Below are 18,979 nucleotides of genomic sequence, written 5' to 3'. Positions count from 1 at the left end.
TACATAAAGTATAAAGACTTTGCTAAACTCAAATTATATTTCTATTTTTTTTTTATTTATTTATTTTATTTATTATTTTAGCAGATGATGATGATAAAGATACATTTTAAGTTTCAAGTCATTATCTTATATTGTACTAAAGTTATATCCAGAAAGCGAAGATTGCCAAAAAACTTTAAGTATGAAAGGGGCATAATTCTGTCAAAAAAAGTTTTAATTTCTAGTCATTATCTTTTAAAGTACCAAAGATGTCTATAAACGAAGCTTTCGAAAAAAATTAACATGAAAATAATTCCAAGTGACCTTGACCTTGGGTATAATGGGCCCAGCCCCTGCACATACTTTGTTTGTATGCTGGACAATGTTTATGTGAACTTACAGTAAGATAAAAGCAATAGTAACAAAGATATGACAGAAAAACAAAGGCTGCCGAAAAACTTTATCCTTAAAAATAACCTAAGTATAACGCCTTGGTGACCTTGACTTTGGGTATAATGGACCCAGCACCTGCACATACTTTGTTTGTATGCTGGACAATGTTTATGTGAACTTACAGTAAGATAAAAGCAATAGTAACAAGCAAATTCGATAAATTGGTATCCCCCGCCGAAAGGGTTTGTGGTGAGGAATGGCAAAAAAATATATCCGTCAAAAAGTTAAGGATGTTAATAAGAAGCAAATAATTTCATTAGTCAAAATCAATTTAACAGAAAACAAATGTTTAATTAAAGAGTACATAATACATGTATGATACTTTGATCCTGACTAAAGAATTTATTTTGAATGGGATATGCTTATTGTAATAAGCTTAGCTTTTGAAATTAAATGCAGTTAATTGAAATGTGAGCTTGAAGTTTAACTGGAACGAAATATTGTCTTTGAGTGGTTTGGCACCAGGTGTTGCAGATTAACATGTACATTTGAACTTAAAAGAACAGATGTCCTTAAGAGAACACAGGTAAGAAACGGGAGAGGAAACAAAATTTCACATGTTGATTATAAATATTGATGGAAAATTAAAAATGAAAAGAAAAAAAAAGGTAAAAGGGTGAAGTTGGGGAGGGGGGAGGAGGGGGGGTAGATGCATGGTCAGTGGTGGGCATGACTGTATGGAGGAGTAAGAAATGAAAAAAATTATTATTTGTTGTTTTTTTTTTTTTGGGGGGGGGGGGGGGAAGGGGGGTGGGAGGGGGAGGGGTGTGAGCAAGGCAAGTGGGTGACCAGGTATGGGTGCGCAACTTCACATGTTTATAATAAATGTTCACAGAAAAGAATGAAAGAAATTTAATGAAATTCTGCCGAATGGTAAGTTTGTTATGTACGAATATATGGATTTTTTTGCGGGGTGGGGTGGGGGTGGGGGGGGGGGGGCAGAGGATGCATGATCAGTGGTGGGCATGACTGTATGGAGGAGTGAGGTGGGGGAATGGTACAACTTGCATGTTGATAAATAATCCGAATAGTGGAGCTAAAAATGGACTATTTTTCAAGTAAGCCTTTTATTGCAACTTTGATTTTATATGCATAATGCTGTTTATCACAGTGATACACACTTTGATACTTTGTATTCAATTAAAATAACTCCAAAACTTTGGAAATAATACACACCAGAATATGACATGGGCGCATCAATTATAAGCCTTACTCGTTCCGCTTACCTGGACGACTTATTTTATGATCTGATATTTTATAGTTGTCATCACTCTGAGCCTTACCAGTGTTAGGAAAACGAAGACATTAAAAAATCCAAAAAAGTCATAAAATACTGGTCAGGCTTACTTGCTCAAACAAATAAAACATAAATATTCATGTAGTAACTTCAAATGGGTTGAATATACCTTATTATTTTAAATAAGAGACTTCAATATTCGGAAATATGATGTGAACAGGTGCGAGGAGATATCTACCCACACACCGGTTTCAATACAGAGCGGGCTACCGATGGCACTAAATCTGCACAAAATATTGACCAGGTCGGATATCCCGGTACTTCGCCGCATCCCGTTGCGTAGCAATAAGCGGAGGTGAAAGCAAAAGACAATTTGTAATCGGAAAACGCTGCATGCTTCACTAGTGTTTGTCGTTTTTGTTTGCTTACATTTTGGGCAATATAAAGATGCAAAAAGATTTGTAATGTTGCAGGATGTTGCAATAATCACTTCAGAGAGAGAAACCTTTCGTCCTTTAGGTTCCAGACGTGATATGCAACAAAGATCGTCATAATAAATAACTCCGTAACATGCGCAGAGTAACAGCAAAGTATATTCTTATTTGTGGCGGCCTCGAAGAAAATTATCATTTGATAAATTTGAGCTCCTACATGTAAGGTTAATAAAGTATTTGAGTTTCTTCCATTCAAACGTATTTTCACTATCCTTTTTCTATTTTGAAGCCTGGCATTAGAAAAAAAAAACACCTTTAATCTAAATTCAGTCACGTAAGATTTAATGACAGGTGTCATTAACCTTAATTAGTCAATACATTATGTGTGAAAATTGGAAAAGGAATTTTTTTTCGGCGTTAGCTGAATAACATGGATTTTGACCTAGATTACTGAGAAGATAACCATTTATTAAGTCTTAAATGTCATTGATTATCAGAAGGCACATGTTAAATGGAACATATTTAGTAGTTTTGTTACCCTAAACTAAAATGATATATTCTAATTTAAAGTTTTTAGTAATTTATCACCGCTAGAGAAATCGAAAGTAAACTTATTCCCCCGTTGCGTACCTCGCTTATGGATGAATGAGTTGTGGCTGGTTGTAACTGTAGAGTCAGTGTACTCGGTGTCGGACTGTACGCGGTTTCGCACACACGGCAAATTCATGTTCTTCGTGAAAATAAAGCAGAAAATTTAACAATTTTTTGTTATTATTTCAGGAAACTGACTTATTCCCTACATAACTTGACACCAGGAGTCTTTCCCCACTGGCGCATCGCTCTGGCAAGTGCAGACAAAAACAATAACAAAACCAATGGAGGCCAGTAGGTCAGCTGAATTTTTTTTAATTTCATGAAAATAATAACTATGCAAACAACAACAATGTGCAAATTCAATTTAAAAATCACTATTCCATCATATATTTTGTAAGTATATACCTATTACTTTACCCAAATAAAAATATTTCAACATTTATTGAAGGTATCCCATTCTGCAAATGTTTGATTTTTTGCTTTAAGTTTTTTTTTTTTAAACTGAGTTAAAAGCTGGGGTTTTATTTTCATGTCAACTGCTTTAGCCTTTTCCAGTCCAACTAATTGTACGCTGGTCGACATATTGTGCTAGTGGATTAATTATGGGGGATTCTGACCCAACACGAAATTATTTCAGAATCAGCCCAGGACGTCATATCATTTTGACCTTCTATCACTGAAAGGATACCTCTTGATCATTCAGATTTGCTGCTTAGTTTGAATATTTGCAAATGAATAATGTGTTCGTATATGCATATCCAAATATTTTCTGTCCGTACATTCTGTTTAATTCTGAATTTTTCATTACCTCTACGCCGTTTGTCTTTTTAAAGACATTTCTTGTTCTCTTTCACAGTACATTAGAGAATTTGAACTACTGTTGCCGAAGAACGAAGATCAGCGCGTTGAGGTAAAACGGTAAATTAACAGGTAAGTCAAGGTTGATCTTACTTCATTTTTTTAATAATGTTCATACATACTACTGGTGACAATATCTTATAATTATACCTCACATAAAGGCTGTATTTTATATATAACAAAATTGACGGTGCACTAGACCTCAGGTCTGCTGCACCGGTGACAGTTCACTAGCCACTGCCAATGACATTGACATTAACAGACAATATAAAAGATGTAAATTTTAGTAAATCGCAACTATTATATAAGAGCATTTGGAAAAAATCAGCTTAAGAAATTTCTTAGATTTCATTAATTGTATATGCGATTTATTGTTGTTTTGTTTTTAGAGTAGTTTCTCCAGTTCTTCAAGACTCTTACAGAGTTGATCTGGCCTGCTGACATAGTTTTTGACCCCACATGACCCAGTTTCACAATTGACCTAGAGATTATCAAGACAAACATTCTGACCAAGTTTCAAGAAGATAGGATCATAAATCTGGCCTAAAGAGTGTTAACAAGCTGTTCATGTGATTTAAGCAAGTGACCTAGTTTTTGACCCCACATGACCCAGATTCGAACTTGACCTAGGGATCATTAAGATAAACATTCTGACAAATTTCAAGATAGGGTCATAAATGTGGCCTCTTGAATTTTAATAAGCTTTTCCTTTGATTTGAGCGGGTGACCTAGTTTTTGACCCTACATGACCTTGTTTCAATCTTTTCCTAGGAATCCTCAACATAAACATTCTGACCAAGTTTCATTAAGATAGGATCATAAATGTAGCCTCTAGAATGTTAACAAGCTTTTCCTTTTATTTGATCAGGTGACCTAGTTTTTAACCCCACATGACCCAGATTCGAACTTGCCCTAGAAATCATCAAGACAAACATCCTGACCGAGTCTCACGAAGATAGGTTTATTAATGTGACCTCTAGAGTGTTAACAAACTTTTCCTTTGATTTGATTACATGACCTAGTTTTTGACCCCATATAACCCAGGTTCAAACCTGACTTAGAGGTCATCAAGGCAAACACTCGGACCAATTCTCATGAGTTTCAAACTTAAAACGTGGTTTCTAGAGAGTTAACAAGATTTTCCTTTCCTTTGATCTGGCCTAGTGACCTAGTTGTTGATCCCAAATGACCCAGTTTCGAACATAGCCTAGAGATTATGTAGACAAACATTCTGATCAAGTTTCATGAAGATAGGTCATAAATGTGGCCTCTAGAGTCTTAAGAAGTTTTTCCTTTGATTTGACCAGGTGACCTAGATTTTGACCCCACATGAGCCAGATTCGAACTTGACCTAGAAGTCATTAAGACAAACATTTTGACCAATTCTCAACATTTGACAATGTTAACAATATTTTCCTTTGATCTGGCCTAGTGACCTAGTTTTTTACCCCACATAACCCAGTTTCAAACTTGACTTAGAAATCATCAAGACAAACATTCTGATTAAATTTCACGAAGATAGGGTCATAAATGTGGCCTCTAGAGTGTTAACAAGCTTTTCCTTTGATTTGACCGGGTGACCTAGTTTTTGACCCCACATAACCCAGATTCAAACTTGACCTGGAAGTCATCAAAACAAACAGTCTGACCAGTTCTCACGAGTTTCAAACTTAAACTGCGGACTCTAGAGTGTTAACAAGATTTTTCTTTGATCTGGCCTAGTGATTTAGTTTATGACTCACATGACTTAATTTCGGACTTGACCTAGAGATCATCAAGACAAACATTCTGACCAATTCTCAACATTTGACAATGTTAACAATATTTTCCTTTGATCTGGCCTAGTGACCTAGTTTTTTACCCCACATAACCCAGTTTCAAACTTGACTTAGAAATCATCAAGACAAACATTCTGATTAAATTTCACGAAGATAGGGTCATAAATGTGGCCTCTAGAGTGTTAACAAGCTTTTCCTTTGATTTGACCGGGTGACCTAGTTTTTGACCCCACATAACCCAGATTCAAACTTGACCTGGAAGTCATCAAAACAAACAGTCTGACCAGTTCTCACGAGTTTCAAACTTAAACTGCGGACTCTAGAGTGTTAACAAGATTTTTCTTTGATCTGGCCTAGTGATTTAGTTTATGACTCACATGACTTAATTTCGGACTTGACCTAGAGATCATCAAGACAAACATTCTGACCAACTTTCATAAAGATTGGGTCACAAATGTGGCCTCTAGAGTGTTAACAAGGCAAATATTGACGGACGACGCACGACGGACGACTGACGACGGACGACGCACACCGCACGACGCCGGACGCCGGAGAATGACCAGTCACAATAGCTTACCTTGAACACTTCGCGCTCTGGTGAGCTAAAAATAATATCATGTTATCGGGTATTTGATGTGATATATTTCTCGTGTTGCCCTCATATTTGCATGACAATATCTAATATTTTCGTTAAAGGATGTATTTTTCACATATATTTGTATGTATACTTGCAAACTGAGAAAATGTTCAATAAAATTGGAAACTAGGAATACATTATCCGGAAACGCTGATTAACTTACAATACATAACATGTCGCGTCTACCAGACCGTTTTAACACGCTAATAAATTAATAATATCCTGTATTATCTGGCAAAAACTTTTAAAATATATACCATAGTGACCGCAGATGGGAAAAGCATCACAACCCATACTGCTAGTATAATCGCTACGGGTCGCTAGGTTCTACTTCCACCTCCGCAATATATCGCATGAAAATCGGTTGCTACGGAAGTGACATAATGCCGACCTGATCAATACATTAAAAAATGTCAGTAAGGCAGATAGACTCATCCAGCTTAAAACACGGTTGTTGCATATGACTTGGCTAGTTTTAATCTAATTTATATCCCTGAACGTCATTATTTAATGCAAATAATTTTGTTAATGTCTAAAATGTTAGAACATATAGTAGTTTCACAGATAATGAATCATCTGGACAGTAATAATATTCTACATGAAAATTAACATAGTTTTAGATCTCATAGGTCCTGCGAAACTCAACTATTACAACAAATGATATCACGAAGTATATTAATGAAGGCCTGCAGGTGGAAATGTCGATATTAGATTTTGCAAAAGCCTTCGACAAGGTCACAGACAGGCGATTATCCGAGAAGATTTCTTATTATGGCAAGAATTTTTGGGTGAAGAATTTTTTCGGGGACGCCAACAACAGGTTGATATAGACAGTGAAACATCTAGTTCTTCACAAGTCACATCCGGTGTACCGCAAGGCACAGTGCTTGGCCCAACGATGTTCCTTTTGTTCATAAACGACATTTCTTCCAATATTTCATCAACTATACGTCTTTTTGCTGACGACTGTGTTATTTATCGTGCTCTTAGAACGGTGGAAGACCATAACATATTACAAAATGATTTAGATAAACTTGTTAAATGGAGTAAAATCTGGCAAATGGAATTTACTGTGGATAAATGCGCCATCATGAACTTAACTACTAAAAGATATAAAGCATAGAATATTAAATCTTGAAAGGGAAAGTCTTATAGAAGTTGTGAAACATCATCCTTATCTTGGAGTTGAACTTTCTGAAAACATGAAATAAACTCCCATATAGATAACATAACGTCAAAAGCATCTCAGGCCCTGGTTTTTTTTAAAACGTAATCTTAAACACTGTCCCAGAACTGTAAAAGAACGTGTATATCAAACTCTAGTTCGTCCGAAGTTGGAATATAGCTCAACTATTTGGAATACTCATCAATCAACGGAAGTGAAGAAAGTTGAACAAATATAGCGAAGTGCAGTTAGATTCGTATTGAATAAACCTTTTAATTAACAAAACCCTGGTAGTGTTATTTCTATGATACAACATTTGAACTGGCCAACCTTACAAGCCAGAAGGCAATCATCTGACTTTATTCTTATGTATAAGGTTGTGAACAATTTAATGGCGGTACCATCATCTTATTTTCCTACTCCATCGTCTAGACACGCCATGAAATTTATAACATATCAATGTAAGATCAACGTTTATCAACACTCATTCTTCCCACGGGTGGTCGTCCTGTGGAATAGCCTAGTAGCTACCACAGACAGTGCTACAGTTGGATACTCTGGATGGTTTCAAAGCCGCTGCCCAGCCAACTGTGAGGGTGTAAAGTGGACTAGAAATAGTGTACAGTGTATATATATGTTCAGGATTTTAACGACACACACATGTTCGGGATTTTAGCAACACACTCGGGAGCACCTGGCCCCGCGCATGTACAGTCATCCCGCACCTTCACTAGATGTCCACCAGGGATTTTTTGAAGTATTAGCGTTGAAACATCTACAAAATTACCTGGGGACAGCGAAAAATGCCAATTTTACATGCATAAACGTACAAAAATATATGTTATTAAATAACGTTAATAAGGTACAAAAAAGTGCATCAGTATATCACATACTAAATTAGTCAAATATTTTCACCCAAAGCAGATTTAAATGTCATATGTTTTAGCTGTTTTGAGATTAAATGTTGCGAAAATATATAATGACTCATATATGAGCATCTGTGAACCAGATCTAAACGTTAGAATAATGAAATAGTAGATCTATTTAGGGTATTACAACCTGCCTTAATTATTTATTTTCACAATGTATTTTTCCTATGCACGCACCGTTTGAATCACAAGACGCCATTTTGTTAACCTATGACAAAAAAATAAAAACAAAACATAATAGTGTAAGAAAAGTTATTGGATTAAGGTAAAGACAATAGTTGATAACATGGGCATTTCTTTCTGACTTTCTTGATTAAATTTTGTTGACAATCATGTGATGGGTGTTAAAAGGGGAAGGTGTAAAACGCAGACCACAAAGGGAAAGAGGAGTGCAGACCAGGCAGTAGAGTTTTATAGGGGATCTGCAAAATACAGACCACAAAGAATATACTAGGTATTGGAAAACGCAGACCAATAGAATTCTGAAACTGTCATAACACAGGTAAGAAATGCAATTGTAAATAATACATGTATTTGTATAATTATTCTGCGTACCTGATGCGGAGTTATTTAATCAGCGCAACTCATAATAAGTTCATAGAATGTTTACTCTGATAATCTTCCACATGCTTCAATATTCGATTCGATTTGTTATCTACGGATCATCGAACAGTTGTGTAAATATATGTGTCATCGCAAACTGATTCGGTAGACATCCAGCATCTGCTGATCATGTGACTAAGGTCAAATCATTCAGTGCTTCAATTTTCAAGTTTTGTTTAAGTTACTACGTAACAAAATTAACATTATTAATCCCAACAAAATATATTTTCAAGATGCACAGTGAGGAAGTAGAATCCCCTTTAGTTCTCTAGTCATGCAGCGAGTCTATCGATCCATATCATGGGTTTGTACTTTTGTCATCCATACTTGAGCTCCTGGACTGCGAGACTGTAGCATATTACTTGTGCTGAGATTGTCAGAAGTTTGAAAGCGGAAAATTGTAAGGTATAGTACATAAAAACTTTGTTATGTGCTTCGGGCTTCGTTCGAATTGGCAAAGCCTCCCTCAATGTTGTTTCCTTATCAAAATTCCTCAAGCAACTCAGCTAAGCTTGCAGTGATTGCTGCTTAAAATTTATTGTTCCAAAAGTGGCCAGAGAAAATACAAAGTGTATGTCTGAATAAGGTTGTTTATATTTGGCAGAATTCATACAGCAGAGTTTATAATTAACAGAATTCAGGTTTGGGTCAGTAAAGTTGAAAAGAATGTTTATATTTGTTTTCACGTTTGAAATTCCCCCTCAAAAGAATGTTTTTGGAAAAATTATGCGAAATTCCCCCCTTGCATGGACCCAGGCCCCAGTCCCAAAAAGCAAACGAGAGCCCTGCCGTTATTCATCACAACTTGACTGAACTTGTGCCACGTGACATCCATTGATAAAATGTAAACAAAACAGACGAAGGAAATTTGGACTTCTAAAAAAACATTTTAGAGTATAAAAATGTGTCTTTTTAGTGGCTGTATTTAGGGATGGTGCCTGCTGCACAGTAAATGGGCCAAATGTGTTAGCATCAAAGTCAAAAATTAAAGTTAAAGATTTCTTACCTGTTAAGCCTTTTTCATGAAGTTGTATGTTTTAACTTCATGAAAAAGTAAAATAATAGATAACTTTTTGCTGATTTTTGTTTTTATACATCATTTTCTATCAGTGGTTGGGCAAGGGGACGGACGTTACATGGCAGTGTAAAAAGCTTGTTTCTGAAGCTGTTTACTGTCATTTAGATGAGAAAATTCACCAAATCAATAAACCAGTATATCTCTACAAGAAACTTATAAAAAATTTGCCAAAAATTGAAAAAAAAATTTTTTTTTGTTATTTTACCTGTCGAAGCAGAGAAGGAAAAAAACAGCCATACTCATATTTTTCCTGTTACCATTTATAATATTACACTTAATTGGATAACAACCTTTTAAATAAAGACACAAGAACATAAGTTATTAAACAATTCAGTTTTTTGTATATTTCTTTTTTATTTAGGCTTCAAAACTAGTAAAGAGAAACTGATGGTAAAGGGGGACGGACGTTACATTATGTGGGGACGGACGTTACACTAATTATATACGTTTGTTTTTCAAGCTTTAATGTTGCTTTACTGAATAAATACAGATTCTGTTAATGTTAAACCTATCTAGATGAATGAAAAATGATACAAAGTAATAAAATAAAAAGAAATTATCATGCTGAATTAGAGTTTTAAAATATGGAGAGAAAAAGAAAACAGTATTTTTTAATCAGGAAATTGTTAGTGTTCATCCTATGTATTCACTGACTTAATGAAAGGTGTTTCTAAATTTTCATTATTATGCTAATGTCATTCAATAAAAGATATGTGTGTGGTAATGGTACATCTTACTGCTAGAGTTAAGTAAATTAGGATGGACGTTACAAATTCACCATAATTTCTAACAATTTTTTTTTGCAAAAACTATGTTGAAGCATAAAACAAAACGAAACAGAACAAAATGAGAAAACGTATTAAGTTATTTCTTTTCATGAACATGTAAATGATATGTATCATATAATATCATACACTTTTAAGAAAGTGACAGTAATCATCATCTCAGCACAAGAAGGGGATAAAGCCCTGACATCAAACACTTTTTTAACTGGGTGAGGAGGATCATTTTGTTCATTTTGAATTTCACAGAACGGCTAAAATCATATATACATAGATTAAGAAAAATCCCTGAATATATTTATAAACTAGTGTGAATTCATTTATAGATTGGGTTGATCAGTTATGGATCCATTACCAAGGGAATATGAATAAATACTTTTTAATAGTGTAAATCAGGATCACTTGTTGGAATTATTAATCTTGCATGCATTAACATCATTATCGTAGAATATCCGTATTTGTAGAGTGTTTTGTATTCCAATTAGGTCTACAACGGTAGGATCTCATGTGAGCACTGGTGTAAATAGTTGACTAAAAATTCAAGATTGCCCAAAACCAATTATATGCAAAGTCGTTTTCTCAGTTTTTAAAAAATCTTTGATCAGTATCTTAAGATCAGATTTTTTTTAAAACAATAGGAATCGAAAGTGGTAGTAATCCTGTTTGTTGCATGATAGCTAAATTTTCAAAGTGATGTGATTTAACTACAAACCGTTTAAGTGGCTATCAATCTGGCATGAGCCAGGATCATAAAATAATGTTAACTAATAATGAATTTCACACATTTAGTCCACTCCTAATCTGATATAGACACAAGCTCTCCACATTCTCAGTTTTCAAAAGAAATCACTTTGTATAAAAAAGTTTCATTAAGATAGTCATGTTTTTTACAAAGACTAGGTATGGATCCAGAAAATGTATATACAGGTACACAGATTTTATGGCACCTTGTATACGCTTAGTTTTCCCAAAGTATGTGTTATACAAGACTCGTATAAGAGTAAGTGTTTTTTAAATCTTACAGATCATGGTATAATACAGTAATAAACTGACACAGTTAAGTGGATCCATTTTATCAGTTTTGTCTATTTTTCTCAGTTTTTTTAATAGCCAACTGTTGTACCAGCAGGTCTCGTTCATGTGACATTATTATTCTTTTGAATAATGTCCTCATATTTGTAAATAAATGTATTTATTGGGAATGATTTAAACACAGCATCTTTTTATCAAATTAAACACAAAAAGTGTACTGATGATAACAAAATCAGATATAAGAAATATTCAGTTATCACAATTTTTTGTAACATCAGTCCCTTTTCTGTAACGTCGTCCACTGTTTTTCAGATGAAGATGATACAACACATATAAATCTAAATGAATTTTTTATATATATTCACTTATTGATGCATTCCTATCAAACAGGAGTTAATTTCATTTACAATTTCCTCACATAGCATAAAAACAAAGATTTTTGCTCCAATTTTCAGGTCTTTTTCTAGTTTTCAATTTAAAATACTCAAAAGTAGGAAAAAAAATTGTTCAACATGTTTTGATAATTTCATACTTTTACATACTCTTGTGAATAATAGTATCAGATATTACCATCAAAACATTAACACTGCATTTTGTACAAAATTAAGAAAGCATTATAGGGGACGACGTTACAGGGACGGACGTTACACATACTTTTGATATTTCATCATTTTTTGCCAGCAAGGCTGCAGATCTATTATTTTCATTTTCATGATAGGTATCATTAGCATATATAAAGTAATAAAATCATATTCATATTCAATTGCAAATAATAGAGGGAGGACTACACTTTTTTCACGCAAATGGTTTTTGGGTGGTAAAATGGACTTTTAACTAAAATGTCTATTGATACGCGTGCAGGCATTTTCAATCTACAATACATAGTAGACAGTGAGCAAGAAAATTATTTTGAATAGTAAAATTAAGACATTTATGTTCAATTCAAATTAGCATTTTTGTTAAAACAGTGGTGTTACACGAGTCACTTTATTATCATATTCATAAATTAACACTTCAGTGATCATCATGTTACATCATTTTAAGGTAATAAAATAATCTGTTTAAAGTATTCAAATCAAACTTATATTGTTATTTAAAATACGTAGCTTTTTTGAAAAGTGTGAATCAATGCTAACGCATTACATGAAAAAACAGCCTATTTTCAGCCATAAAATAGCTTTCAATTTTTTTTGGGTTGATTATGTATTCATGTTTTTTTGAAAAAATTGGCCCATTTACTGTGCAGCAGGCAATTAGCGTAAAAGGTAAAATTTTCATGACAGATAATATTTAATGCACTTGCCTTCTTAGTATGAATTTCTTTTCGCGTTTGAAATTCCCCCTCAAAAGAATTTTTTTGAAAAATCATGCGAAATTCCCCCCTTGCATGGACCCTGGCCCCAGTCCCAAAAAGCAAATGAGAGCCCTGCCGTTATTCATCACAACTTGACTGAACTTGTGCCATGTGACATCCATTGATAAAATGTATTTACAAAGCAGACGAAGGAAATTTGGACTTCTAAAAAACATTTAAGGGTATAAAAATGTGTCTTTTTAGTGGCTGTATTTAGGGATTTAATAGTGTAAAAGGTAAAATTTTCATGACAGATAATACTTAATGCACTTGCCTTCTTAAAACGCATTATTTTTATAATTAGAAAGATCATCAGTTGATGGGACAGTTGAATTAGATTAGATAAATCGGTCTGTCAAGTTTTAAATATGTAATTTTTTATGTATTAGATTCTCACCTATCTATCTATCTATTTATACTGCCATGCCCTCTTTCTGAGTATTACCAGGGATATAAAAATTAACACTCAGACCCTGTTAGCCATCTGGGCTCCTAACAGGCAAATTCTAGGGGCCCAGCCTAAAAGTTAGGGGCCCAGCTATTATTAGCGGAAAAATATACTAACAGTGGTTTAGATCTACATACTTAATAATAGCAGAGCTACCGGCGGCGCCAACAGCATCGCATTACGGTTAGACGTGTGAAAAAGAAAATGAATAAAACTGTGTATAGAATTACTATCGAGTTGAAAATTCGTGGTAAGTTTTTGGAATCGGTGTTGTTCGGGTTTCTTCCAGTACGCAATGCTCATAGTAATTAGTCAGTAAGACGCCAGTAGACGCTTGCTGTTTACGGTTGACAAAAGCGTTTCGCTTACTGCTTTGAACGTTGAATAAAAATGTAAATGAGCGCCTGATAATAAGAATTTAGTGCTAAATACATTTTCTATGAAGAAAGAAAGGTAAAATCAGAGCTCCAGATAAGCTTTTGGTGCAATTGGGTATTTACCCATCACTTTTTGTCTGAATTGGGTATTGGAAATTTGAATTGGGTAAAAAAAATATCATTACCCAGCCTTTTCAGAAGTAATTGGGTATTTGCTAAAACCAGTTGGGTATTTTACCAATCTCGCACTAACAATTGAGTATTTTTTGCTTACAGTATACATGGTATATATCATTAAACAGGACTGACTAAGTATTTTAATGGCGCCCTTCAATGTTTAATACAAAAATGTATTTAAAATTGTAATGAATGTTTCATACTGTTGTTTTCTTTTTCACTTTTAATGTAGTCAGAGATCAGTTCATGCACAATATCCCGAACGATGTGGTCACTGCAATATGCAATATGCATTCTTCCAAAAGATGTCATCCAGTATTGGTGACACTACATCGTCACAAACAGATAACTGTGATTGTTGAACAGCAAAATATCCCACTAATTTGTTTGTTTGTGCTGCAACAATTTTTTTTCCTGTAACCTCTTTACATTTTATCGGCGTAAAATTGTTTACAAAGCGTCCAAATAACACCGATCAGCTGAAAGAATGGTCCTGTGATTTTTCTGATAAATTGCAACCTGTTCTGCGGTAACGTATAACCAGTCAGTCAAATCTAGCGTTAAAGTCCCGTACCCGTTCTAGTTATAAGGAAAATGCGATACGCAAGCTATTTTTTAGGAATTGGGTATTAGGAATTTTACTTGCGTTTCAGTATGCACACTGTATGAATTCAATTGGGTTTTCTGCAGTTTTAATTGCGTAAATACGCAAATACGCAGCTTATCTAGAGCTCTGGTAAAATACAATATTTTCAATGCGAAACGATTTTCGTCACGCTGCCACAACTGAAATTTATTATATATACATAAATATTTGTGTTGATGACGTCATACTTCCACATTGGTGCAGTGGTTAGCGAGGTCCCGTTGAAGTCCAAAGGTCCGGAGTTCGATCCTCACCAGAAGCGTCTTTTTTTTTTAAATTTCTTTTTTATTTCAGTTTTTTTTTTTATTTATTATGGAAAGTATTTTCAAAGTATTGTAAAAAAAAAAAAAGTCATTCATGTGAAATTTAACAAGTGTTTTGTTAGTGATGTCAGGTTCCAATGTAGTACTGTCTGTACAGTAGTCAGTAGATAAAACGTTCTTTTTAAAAAAGGTTTTTGGATCAAAATTTACAGGCATTGAACTGTGAAAAGCACAAAATGCTCTTCTCCCTGTTAACATATATTTCATCCACAAGCTTAAAAATCACTGACCAAAGTTTTTTACTAGGGAAAAAACTATTGACTATGAATTATCAATAAACATCAAAAAGGCGCCTACTAGTAACTACCATTCCTATTCTATACCAGTTGTGCTAAAAGATTAACCATAAAAATGTCATAGACTGTTAACTTCGCAGTTCAGTAAATAAAACAGAAGTTTTCGAGAATTTCGGCAAAAAAGTGATTTTCTCTGGGTAAAATTCTCATCATTTACATGTACAAAGCTAGTCTTTTGGTTTTTAAACAAGCTTTGTACATGTAAATGATTTTCATTATCCCATACCAGAGGTCTATCATAGCAGTATTTTGCCTTAAAGTTGGACACATTCTTCTTTCTAAAAAAGAACTGTAACTTTCGTTAGATTTAATCTTAATGCATTCTAAGACATTCATTCAGAAATCATGAATTATCATTAATTCATGAAAATTTTAGTAGATCTTAAAGAACATAAACTTCCTAAAATGAATCCATAATTCCAGATCATTCCAGCAGCACTCCTTTAATTTTCAAGGGGCACTGGTGATTTTCCAAGGGAGCTCTGCCTTCTAGGTAGCACCTAAGTTCATATTAAGGAGGTAGGTTACCTTCATATTTGTATGTGCGCATGTCCAACCGGAAGCTAACGTGACGATATACGACGACGTTTACGACAAACTAAATGTGTTTGTATATTCATTCTTCTGAAAACCAATCATGAACTTGTCTTCGGTCTGATGCTTTATGGTTTAATAATGCAGAAATAATGAATAAATTGCCGCAGAAACGCTTCAAAACAATGTTGCCTTAAAATGACGTCATTGGCGTCATGACGTTACGTGTCAGTTACCGCGCAAAATTAATAGCTTTTATCGTGAAAGTACGTAATTCTGTACATTTTCTTTATTTTAACTATTTTCAAATAACCATTATTTGCTGAAATATTTTTTATGAGTCTTTTGCTCTGAATAATAATCAATATTTTGCTTCTTTTATGTAGTTATATTGAAATGTTATGCGGAATGTAAGAAAATGGATGATGGCAACCAATGTTATTTGGAATATAGTTGGGTGAAAGGTTACTTGTTACGGCCATTTTCAAATAAAAAGTCTAGCATTTTGATTTGTAATACCTATTTTTCAGGTTCCATTGATAATTTGTTACTTACATACTAAAACTAAGATCTAAAATTGTTCAAATTTCAGTAGAAAATTGTGGTTTCTTGAATTGAATTGATGTTACCATGGAAACGAAGCCCGTGACCTATGTATCTAAATGTAAAATTCAAAAGCGTTGACACTGGTCTATTTAAGAAACACAGCTTCGGCTTTTTATTTTCATTTCAACAATATCCATGAGAATAATAGCAGCACGCTGAACGATTTTTCCATGAAAAATGGCAGACGAGGGGTACTGCTGTACGTATTCTAAGCTGTGAAATTTGTTTGAATAAATGCAAATAACACGAAAATGTAACCTACGTTAGAAATAATATGTTTTAAAGCTACATCAACAAGAAAGATAATCTTATTCAATATTTTTTTTTAAAGAAATTACGACAAACAGCAAGATATAAGCTATTTTAAACATCTCTGTTGCCATGGTTACTTTAAAATTTAAGAAAAATAGGGTACCATGTAAAGTGCTTGGTATTTTTGCTTATAATATTACCCAAATATTTCATGTTGGTCGTTAACAGAATGGCACTGAAGCCGTCGAAAACCCCTATTTTTATACATAGTTGTTTAAAAATGAGAGAAAATGCGTTACCATGGAAACACGAGCCCCGCGACATATACATTTTAAGCTTATGTTAGAAAGATAACGTGCATACCAGTAAAATTATCAATTATGCAGACTTCTACGGATATCAATGAAACTAAAATACACTGAAAAGTGTTAAATATCCGTATTTTCCTTCTTCTTTCAATATGAAATACCTTTGGAGGGTCATGTTCTTCAAACCTGGATAAAAACTGAACTTGAAGGGACAGAGACAAACGAAATTGAGATTGTAGCAGTTAAAACTTCATATTACACGAAATACAAAAACATGCTGCGGTTCAACTAATTTGAATTTACCCTTGTAACAAGGTATCCTACCTCCTTAAGAGTTGTAATTTGCTTTCTGCCAAAATACAAGTTCTTAAATACAGATCACTCATCAAACTCACACTGAAAGAGGAAAGTTGTAATCAACCAGTGCATGATATGTTCTAAACATAGGACACAGCTTCTTAAACACGGACGCATTTTATTAGCCCACCATCATCAGATGGTGGGCTATTAAAATCACTCTGCGTCCGTGGTCCGTCCGTCCGTCCGTCATTCCGTCCGTCCGTCCGTCCGTCCGTTAACAATTTCTCGTTATCGCATCTCCTCAGAAACTACTGGGGGGATTTTGACCAAACTTTGTCAGAATGATGAATTGGTACCCTAGTTGTGTCCCCCTGAAAATCAGACTGGTTCAACAATTTATGAGTGAGTTATGGCCCTTTGTTTATTTCTATAATTTATATAGATTTATATAGGGAAAAACTTTGAAAACCTTCTTGTCCAAAACCACAGAGCCTAGGGCTTTGATATTTGGTATGAAGCATCATCTAGTGGTCCTCTACCAAGATGATTCAAATTATTTCTCTGGGGTCAAATATGGCCCCGCCCTGGGGGTCACATGGTTTATATAGACTTATATAGGGAAAAACTTTGAATAACCTCTTGTCCAAAACCACAGGGCCTAGGGCTTTGATATTTTGTATGTGACATCATCTAGTGGTCTTCTACTAAGATTATTCAAATTATACCCCTAGGGTCAAATATGGCCCCGCCCTGGGGGTCATATGGTTTACATAGACTTATATAGGGAAAAACTTTGAAAATTTTCTTGTCCAAACCACAAAGCCTAGGGCTTTGATACTTGAAATGTAGCATCATCTAGTGGTTCTTTACCAAGTTTGTTCAAATTATCCTCCTAGGGTTAAATATGGCCCCGCCCCGGTGGTCACATGGTTCATATAGACTTATATAGGGAAAAGCTTTTAAAATGTTCTTGTCAGTAACTACAACATTCAAACTTGGACCACATGTATATTTTTGAGTGGCAAGATGAACCTTGACATGAGTTGACCTTGATTTTGACCTAGTGACCTACTTTCACATTTCTGTAGCTACAGCCTTCAAATTTGGACTACATGCATAGTTTTGTGTACCGAAAAAAACTTTGACCTTGACATTGACCTAGTGACCTACTTTCACATTTTTGAAGGTACAGGCTTAAAATTTGGACCACATGCATAGTTTTGTATTCTGAAATAAAATTTGACCTTGATTTTGACCTAGTGACCTACTTTTACATTTCTCAAGCTACAGCCTTCAAATTTGGACCACTTGCATAGTTTTGTGTACTGAAATGACCTTTGACCTTTACATTGACCTAGTGACCTACTTTCACATTTTTAAGGTACAGGCTTCAAATTTGGACCACATGCATAGTTTTGTATACCGAAATAAAACTTGACCTTGATTTTGACCTAGTGACCTACTTTTACATTTCTCAAGCTACAGCCTTCAAATTTGGACCACATGCATAGTTTTGTGTACCGAAACAAACTTTGACCTTTACATTGACCTAGTGACCTACTTTCACATTTTTGAAGGTACAGGCTTCAAATTTGGACCACATGCATAGTTTTGTATTCCGAAGTAAAATTTGACCTGGATTTTGACCTAGTGACCTACTTTTACATTTCTCAAGCTACAGCCTTCAAATTTGGACCACTTGCATAGTTTTGTGTACCGAAATGAACTTTGACCTTAAGATTGACCTAGTGACCTACTTTCACATTTCTGTAGCTACAGGCTTCAAATTTAGGACCACA

General features: G+C 34.4%; 1 protein-coding gene across 9 annotated transcripts in view; it reads left to right on the top strand.

Moving 5' to 3' along the window:
- The first annotated feature begins 8,215 nt into the window (after window positions 1–8,215).
- Window positions 8,216–18,979, top strand: part of LOC123553970 (E3 ubiquitin-protein ligase RNF13-like) — a 54,202-nt gene continuing 43,438 nt past the window's right edge. For 7 of the 9 annotated variants that reach the window (XM_045343767.2, XM_045343765.2, XM_045343763.2 and 4 more), the window contains exon 1: window positions 8,216–8,329. The gene's annotated coding sequence lies outside the window, so the exon portion shown is untranslated. Of the gene's footprint in view, window positions 8,330–8,380; window positions 8,519–18,979 lie in introns of those variants that run through there. The other 2 variants (XM_053548625.1, XM_053548626.1) reach the window with 2 other exon arrangements.

The sequence above is a fragment of the Mercenaria mercenaria genome, chromosome 7 (genome assembly GCF_021730395.1).
Source record: "Mercenaria mercenaria strain notata chromosome 7, MADL_Memer_1, whole genome shotgun sequence".
Lineage (NCBI taxonomy): Eukaryota > Metazoa > Mollusca > Bivalvia > Venerida > Veneridae > Mercenaria > Mercenaria mercenaria.
This window is presented reverse-complemented; position numbering and strand designations above follow the sequence as displayed.